This window comes from Pinus tabuliformis, chromosome 4_1, assembly GCF_031772625.1.
Source record: "Pinus tabuliformis cultivar Carrire ecotype Pingquan chromosome 4_1, CPIR1, whole genome shotgun sequence".
NCBI classification, from domain to species: Eukaryota; Viridiplantae; Streptophyta; class Pinopsida; order Pinales; family Pinaceae; genus Pinus; species Pinus tabuliformis.
In genome coordinates this window covers 454,827,719-454,836,479 of record NC_142303.1, presented here as the reverse complement: position 1 = coordinate 454,836,479, position 8,761 = coordinate 454,827,719, and positions in this window count along the sequence as shown.

Genomic DNA, 8,761 nt, shown 5'->3' with positions numbered 1-8,761 from the left:
ACGGATTCCATAGAGGTGCGGTGATTCTTCCAACACCCCCACCTCAAACGCAACTCAGGGGAATCGAACCTGGGTCCAGGCTCTGATACCATGAAGAGGTTTTCCGTTACACCAAAACCCGCAGGTGTTGGTAAACGTTACAAACTAGTAACTAGGATCCCCAAGGTGGAAATTACGGATTCCACAGAGGTGCAGTGATTCTTCCAACAGAATTAAGTCTAGTTTTTTTTCCAAGGCATATGTACTGAGGTTCTGAAATAGGATTTCGATCCTTGACTTTTCAATCTAAAACTAGGGCTGATATTTCTTGATGAATTCCTAAGGCTGTCGAACCTATGAGATATATTTGATATAAGGGTCAAAGCTTTGGCCTAGTGTAATAAGATATGATAATTTTAGACCTTCCTACTAAAGATAATTGAAGCTTTATTTGATCTAGCTTCAATATGAGACTTCGATCTTCTGGATATAAATTTCGGCCTTCATACTTAAGAATGATTCCTGGTTCGTTTAGAAAGAATCTGAGGTTCTTTGAGATCTGAGACCTTCATATCTTTGAGAAATAATACCTTCCATATTTTCTAAGATTTGGTCTTTGACCTAAGCAATTGGTTATGTGTCCTCTTTATTTTGAAATGGACCAAGGATTAAAACTTCATCCTTAAATGGAAATCATTTTATACTTGAAATTTTGGGTTAGCCTCTTAGGTCTTCACATGTCCTTGATCTATGGAGTTTATGCTTCAATCTTGGTCAAGTATGTTGTATATCTACAACTCGCTTCTAAGGTCTTCTTTTGAGAATTTAGTCTCTTTTATAGACAAAACTTTGGGCTAGGATTTATGGATCAAGACCTATAGATTAGCTTGAGGCTTCTCTTTCATCCATACCTCTAATACCATATTGATTTTTCTAGTGCAACTTATACAAGTAGTTATTTCTGACACTCAATAATTACTAACAATGGTGTATATGATTATTTTTCACTTTCAATGTATCATTAAGCAATTACACATTTAGAAATTGAACTATAGAGACAATAGAGAAATAGAGATCAGAATGCACAAAGAGACAATAAGATTTTACCTTGGGGAAACCCTCTAAGGGGAAAAACCCAACTAACATTTTCCTTAGAGAATCAATGCAATACGAGATACATCAAATTTAAACTAGCCAACAAGATCTTTCTTCATGCTCTTCAATAGGTGTTATTGATGTACCTTCCCAAATTACCTCCAAGGGAGTTTCTCGCAAGAAAATGGTTGTTGTTAGGACCCGTGTCTCACCTACCTTTGTAGAAATTAATAGAAATTTTCTATTATTGATGAAATCAAACTAAAATCAAGATATTACAAATTTCCTCTACAATACTATAGAATGGAAATATCAATTTAGAAACACATGCAATGAAATGCAACCATAAAAACCATACGAACACAATGATTTTACAAGGCAACCCAATTGGGAAAATCCCCTTCGTTTCTTTTCATTAATCAGATGACAATGAGAAACTATTGCAATGTCTTGCTTCAATATTGAAGCACACCCTGCATTGTAAACATGTTCTCATGCTGGCTATCCTGCTTTGGCCAACACTTAGCCAATTAAAGGCTCCAACTTCCTCCTATTTTCTTGTGTAATAATAAAGAAATTCAACTCCTAAAGATAGGGAAATTCCATATTTTCTTGCGCAATTCCCAAGGAATAAATCACCTGCATCAATGCCAAGCATATAGACTCAACTAGTATACAATTGACAATTACAATGTGCCTTTTCCTCTACTCTAGCTAGGCTATAGGAATTTACAGGGTAAGTTCCTCAGACAGAACACCAAAGGACATCGCTCACAAATAGATCACAGATCAATACACCAGTATTCTTGACGTGGTTAAAACCCTCAAAGAGGGAAATAGTCCATGGCCTGAGCCAACGTGGCCACTTCAGGAAATTTATTAATAAAAGAATGAAAATTTACATAAGCTTCTCTCATGAACGATTACCCTACAAATGACCCTCCATGCTCTTTAAATAGAGATCATGGATCAATCGGGTGTTAAGCCATGGATCAAGTGTCGGTAATACCGAGGAGAGAATGAACCGTTGGATCACTACATATCGTGACCGTCGGATTGTAAGTTACAAAAGTACATAGTAAAGAAACACACTTTACCTAACTCTACACTAGACCAAGTTATACTTAACTATTTCCTATGTGTCGGAATATCTCAACATCCCCCCTTAAGAACAACTTGGGATAGGATCGAAGGATGTACAAATATGACACAATAGGAGAAGGAAGGAGGCATTAGAGCCTATCCCCCCTTAGTGACAACTTCGTGAACTCCAACCATAAATCGAAGTTTAGTAAACTTCGCCTCTGTGAGAGCCTTTTTAAAGATGTTTGCAGCTTGACCATCTGTTGAACAATATTGCACTTCAAGAACATGGTCGTGAATGAGCTTTCTAATGAAGTGCATGTGTAGTTCAATGTGTTTGTTGCGCTGATGTTGGACTGTATCTTTGCATAGTTGAATGGCACTTTGATTATCACACCAAAGTGTAGTCGGATGTTGTTGTTGAAAGCCAAACTCCAACAGGATCTGACGAAGCCACAGGGCTTCCTTACTAGCTTCTATGACACCACGATACTCTACTTCTACTGAAGAAAGAGAAATGGCACTTTTTTTCTTGCAAGCCCATGTAATAGGTCTTGAACCAAGAGTGAACACATAACCTGCAGTAGACTTCTGATCATCAGGGTCACCAGCCCAATCAGAATCAGTGAAACCAACCAATAGAGGAGATGCTTCTGCACTGTAATGAATCCAAAACTGAACTGTACTGCGAACATAATGAAGGATTCTTTTAGTTGCTTTCCAATTACTTTCATGTGGCTTTTGCATAAACCTAGCAATAAGGCCAACAACAAAGGAAAGGTCAGGACAAGTATGGGTCAGATACAAATTTTTTCCTACAAGTTGACGGTATAAGGTAGCATCAACTTCAAGTGAAGTACAAGTGAGTGAAAGTTTGGCTACAGACCGAAAGGGAGAAGGGGTTGGCTTACAGTCTTCCATGTGAAAATGGCGTAGAAGATCACATGCATACTTGGACTGGGAAAGGGAAATACCTTCCTTGGATTGCAAGACTTGAAGACTAAGAAAATAATGCAAGTGTCCTAAGTCTGTCATTTCAAACTTCTTTTTAAGGCTGGACTTCACATGGTTTATAAGGTTGGGATCACTACCAGTAAGGATAAGATCATCAACATAAAGAACAAGAATGATAAGAGACTTGCCCACTTTCTTGGTGTAGACAGTATTGTCAGAATGACACCTAGAAAAGCCAATTTCTAAAAGAAAGCTATCCATTTTGGCATACCAAGCCCGAGGAGCTTGCTTGAGATCATAAAGGGATTTCTTAAGCTGACATACAAGGCTACAGTTTGTTTGTATAAATCCATTAGCTTGTTCCATATAGATTTCTTGATGCAAGTCACCATGCAAGAAGGCGGATTTAACATCCATCTGATGAACTTCCCATTTGAAAGAGGCAGCAAGGGAAAGAACAAGGTGGATAGAGTTCATTTTGTCAATAGGGGAGAAGGTTTCAAAATAGTCAATGCCTTCAACTTGTGAAAAACCCTTAGCAACAAGACGAACTTTATGTTTATCAACTTTTCCATCTGGTCCATACTTGGTTCTGTAAACCCATTTGCATCTAATAAGTTTTCGTCCCTTTGGAAGGGGAACAAGATCCCATGTATCATTTGCCAATAATGAACGATATTCTTCATTCATAACTGTGTCCCAATCTGGATGGCCTGAAGCTTCTGCAAAGGTGTTAGGATCATAATTAGCTGAAGCTTGAGCCAGTAAAGAAGAGACTCTATCGAACTGAGAACGTGTACGTCGCTGATCTGTAGGATCACCGACAAGAGCACCTGCTGCATCTCGAGTAGCACGGACCCATTTTGGAAGCTGAGGAGTGAAGGAGGATCCTGAGAAGGTGGGGGAGGATTGTCATCCTTGCTTTCATCATCTGAAGAAGAAATATTTTCAAAACTAGAAGAGATAAAGAGAGGTGGCACATCCACCGAACTAGGCTCGTAGGCCAATATATTTTCAGCAAACTTTACATCTCTTCTAATGATAACATTTTTGGACTTAAGTGGAATAAGTCTATATCCTTTGACATCTTCAGAATATCCAACAAAAATACATTTTTTACTCTTAGGTTCTAAAGCTTTATGTATCTCATCTAGAATATGGGCCCATGCTTCACTTCCAAAAACACGAAAGTGAGTTACATTTGGTTTAATTAAGCTCCATGCTTCTTCTGGAGTGATATTCTTTAAAACCTTAGTAGGAGTGTGATTTATTATGTAATTTTCACAGTTAATTGCTTCTGCCCAAAAATTAAGATTAAGTCCTTTAGATTGAAGCATATAATTAGCCATTTCCTTTACGGTGTGATTCTTCCTTTCAGCTACACCATTTTGTTGTGGAGTATATGGAACAGTATGTTGCATTTGAATTCCATTCTCAGTGCAAAAGTTGATGAGTTTGTTGTTAACATATTCTCCGTCATTATCAAATCTTAGCTTAAGAATTTGATGTCTAGATTGTCTTTCAACAAAGGCCTTAAAGGCCAAGAGCATGTTAAATACTTCACTCTTGAGTTTTAAGAAGTATACCCAAGTGCGTCTCGAGAAATCATCATTGAAAGTTAAGAAATACTTGTAGCCAGAGAATGAAACAACTGGAAGTGGACCACATAAATCACTATGCACAAGATGTAAAGGCGCTAAGGCATGCCATGAGGCACGTTTTTCAAAACTATCCCGATGATGTTTTCCGAGTACACATCCAGAACAAACACCATCTCTACAAGATACCATTGGAAGACCTGTCGCCATATTTTCTTTACATAGATTTTGAAGGGAGCGATAGTTTAAGTGACCAAATCACTTATGCCAAAGTTTTCTCACTTCATCATTATGAGCAACAAATACCAAGGGAATATTTGATGACCCAAAGTTGTTAAACTTATACAACCTTATAGAATCATCAGCAATGCCAATAGCTAAAATCTGTCTAGGATCTCTTAGGTCCTTAATTACAACATCGTGAGGTGAAAATTCAACGATTTTACCTTCACCTGAATGAGTTATCTGATACACAGATAGAAGGTTGCAGGATAAGGTTGGAACACATAATACATTATTAAATTGACCATTGTCTATATGAACAGTTCTAGTCCCTATAACACTAAGAGATCTATCATCACCAACATATATATTTTTGGTGTTACAATCATTTAAAGAAGAAAACATGGCTTTGTTTTTGGCCATGTGATAAGAAGCTCTAGAATCAATGAGCCACTCATCAGAATTAGAAGAAGAAGATACATTTAGTGCATATCCAGACCGAGATGTTTGACAACCACATGCAGAAAGTGTTATTCTTGAAGATGAAGTTGAAGTTGAAGAGTGCTCCAAATGGATGTTATTCTTCTTCATTGTTGATTCCAAGGCTTCCATCTTCTTAAAACATTTGGATTCTAAGTGGCCATCTCGATTAAAAAAGTGGCAATGTTTATCAGTCTTCTTCCCTTTGTTTTTATTTGCCTTATCATTTTGTTGAAATGATTTTTCATTTTGAGGCTGAAATTTCTTAGGACCCTTGTTTGGTTTAGGACCATTCTTTTTAGGATATGACTTCTTAGGATTCTTTGAATTTGGTTGCTGCTGGGCGGCTAAGGCTTTCTTAGAAGAGTTTCCAAGATTAAGAAGACCAAGGTGTAAGAGTTTTTATTGTTCTCTTATTAAAGAATCACAAAAGGAATCAAAGGAAGGGGACTTGTAGTCTTGTCCTTGAGAAATGAAGGTTTTTCTTGTAGAATGGAAGTTGGAAACAAACACAGAGTAGGCTGGTCCCAACTTAGTAAGAATGGAATAGATAAGGTTACCATCTTCTTTCTTAACCTTAACACCTTCCAAGAGAAGTCTAAGGGTCTTGAACTTGGACAAAAAAGCTTCAATGGAAGAAAAATTATTGGGGTCCAATGTAAGCAACTCATTTTCGAGTTGATGGGCTCTAAGTTCATTTTTAATTCCAAAAACTTTAGTGATCTGTTTCATTGCTTCATTAGGAGTATCAAGTTCTGTGATATGGAGTCTAAGGTCTGGAGAAATAGACATCTCTATCAACACACGTGCTTGATCTTGCCTTTTTTCCCATTTGGCTGCCTTATCTTCATCTTTCGGTTTGGTTTCTTTGCCTGAGGATATTTTTTAAAGACCTATACTTCTAAGTAAATCCACAATGTAGGACCACGATTGGAAGTAGTTGGTGTTGTCAAGAATAACTTGGCATGGATTTTCCATTTTAACAAAAACTGAAGCTATAGATGCTGAAACTAAGTGTTCCAATGGAAGGATCTCGAAAAATTATGCTGATTAAAAAGAACGGCTCTGAAAACGGCTTCCGGATGAAGAAGTTATGGCATTTTGAAGAAAAGTTGTTGAAGATGCTAACGAAGTGCAGGAATGTGCGGAAATGAATGATAATGTTATATTAAAAAAGAAAAATCCTCCCCCTTTCCAAACTTAATCTAATTAGCTCAACAAAGAGAAATACTTGAACTGAAGACCTCTATTCTCATAAAATAACTTTGGACCAAGTGAGCTAGTTTAAAAGGTTAGTAATTTTTGGAAAAGAGGAAGGGTTTTTTTTTTAGTCACTGAAGTTTTGGGGTGTGTGCTTACTTGAGAAAGCTCTTTTTTTCCTGCAAAACAAAAACCACAAAACCCAAAACGGACATACAAAAAAAAGCCTTATGGTTTGAAGTTAGCTTTACCTAGAAACTAACAATTTCCCTCAATGTTTTTTATTTTTGGAGATCACACTAACGCGCAGCGGAAAAGAGCATACGCATGAGAAAAAAAACTTCCTTTCTGTTTCTGATTTGCCCAGATCGCATAGAGTTGCGGAGCAAAGAGCATACGCAAAAATGAAAGGTGTAGGTCCAGTAATAAAAAACAAAGAGATAAATAAACTGAAATAAACAGAGAGAAAATAACTAGACACTGCAAATAAACACTGTATACCTCCAGATCTTAAAAATGACGTAGCTAGGGCTACAAGAAACCTTTTCGCATGAAACGAAAGGGGTTCCTCACTAGAACAGATGCTCCTAACACAATAGAGCAGTCCTCTTGGCCTGAAAGCAGTCAGAAATAGTAGATCTAGGAAACGGCCGTCGGATGCAGTTCTACCGGCTTCAGATTTGGATCACCAATGAATGCGGTCCTCAAATAGCTCTGATACCATGTAGGAATTTACAGGGTAAGTTCCTTATACAAAACACCAAAGGACACCGTTCACAAACAGATCATAGATCAATACACCAATATTCTTGACATGGTTAAAACCCTCAAAGAGGGAAACAGTTCACGGCCTGAGCCAACGCGGCCACTTCAGGAAATTTATTAATAAAAGAATGAAAATTTACATAATCTTCTCTCATGAACGGTTACCCTACAAATGACCCTCCATGCTCTTTAAATAGAGATCATGGACCAATCAGGTGTTAAGCCATGGATCAAGTGTCAGTAATACCGAGGAGAGAATGAACCGTTGGATCATTACATATCATGACCGTCGGATTGTAAGTTACAAAAGTACATAGTAAAGAAACACACTTTACCTAACTCTACACTAGACCAAGTTATACTTAACTATTTCCTATGTGTCAAAATATCCTAACATAGGCAATTTGAATTCCATGCATGTCTGGGATACTTTTAGTTGATTGACTAGTTTAGCTGAGAGATCATTGAGTTAACAACAATTCTACTACTCAACTAACTTTCAAATGAATTAATTAATGCCTTGAGCTTAGTTAACTGAGTTCAACTGAAAAAACTGAACTAGATTGCTAAATTTTAGGAATCACCATATGAACAACTCTACTCCAAGCCTAAAAACTCGAATTAGCTGATCTAACTAGTAGACAAGGCCATGTCACACAAGTTAACTTCAATTCAAGCCATCCTGATGATGTGGAAAATCGAACTACTAAATTGACTTGGGCACAGGTCAATTTTTTCCTTTCTTGCTACAATTACTAACACTCCCTCTTAGCAAGAAATGGATTTTGCAACACCCCTATCTTACACCTATGGAATTCCAATTTGCCTCTTGACAATGCCTTTGTCAAGATATTTGCATCCTTTTCCTCAGTTCGATTGTATTCTAGCATCATAATTCTCCTCTACACACAATCATGCAAGTGATGGTACTTGATATCAATGTGCTTGGACCTATCATGAAATACTGGATTCTCAGAGAGTTTGATACAACTATGATTATCACAATAAATAACTGTCGACTCCATCTCCTAAATGAAAATACCCAAAAGTATTTTCCTCATCCACATGGCCTCACATGTTGCTTGACTTGTAAACATGTATTTAGCCTCTATTGAGCTCAGTGCCACATACCTCTATTTCCTGTTATACTAGGAAATAGTTGCAGACCCAACATTGAAGATAACACCTTTTCCTGTCTGATGGACTCCCTGCCCAATCTACATCAGTGAAGCCTTGGAGCTTCACTCCCTCTATCCTCTTGAACCATAATCCATACTCGGTTGTGCCTCTAAGGTATCTCAACACATGCTTTGTTGCCTTCAATAAAACTTTGTAAGATTCACCATGGCTTGACTCAGTTGATTAACTGCATAACATATGTCAGG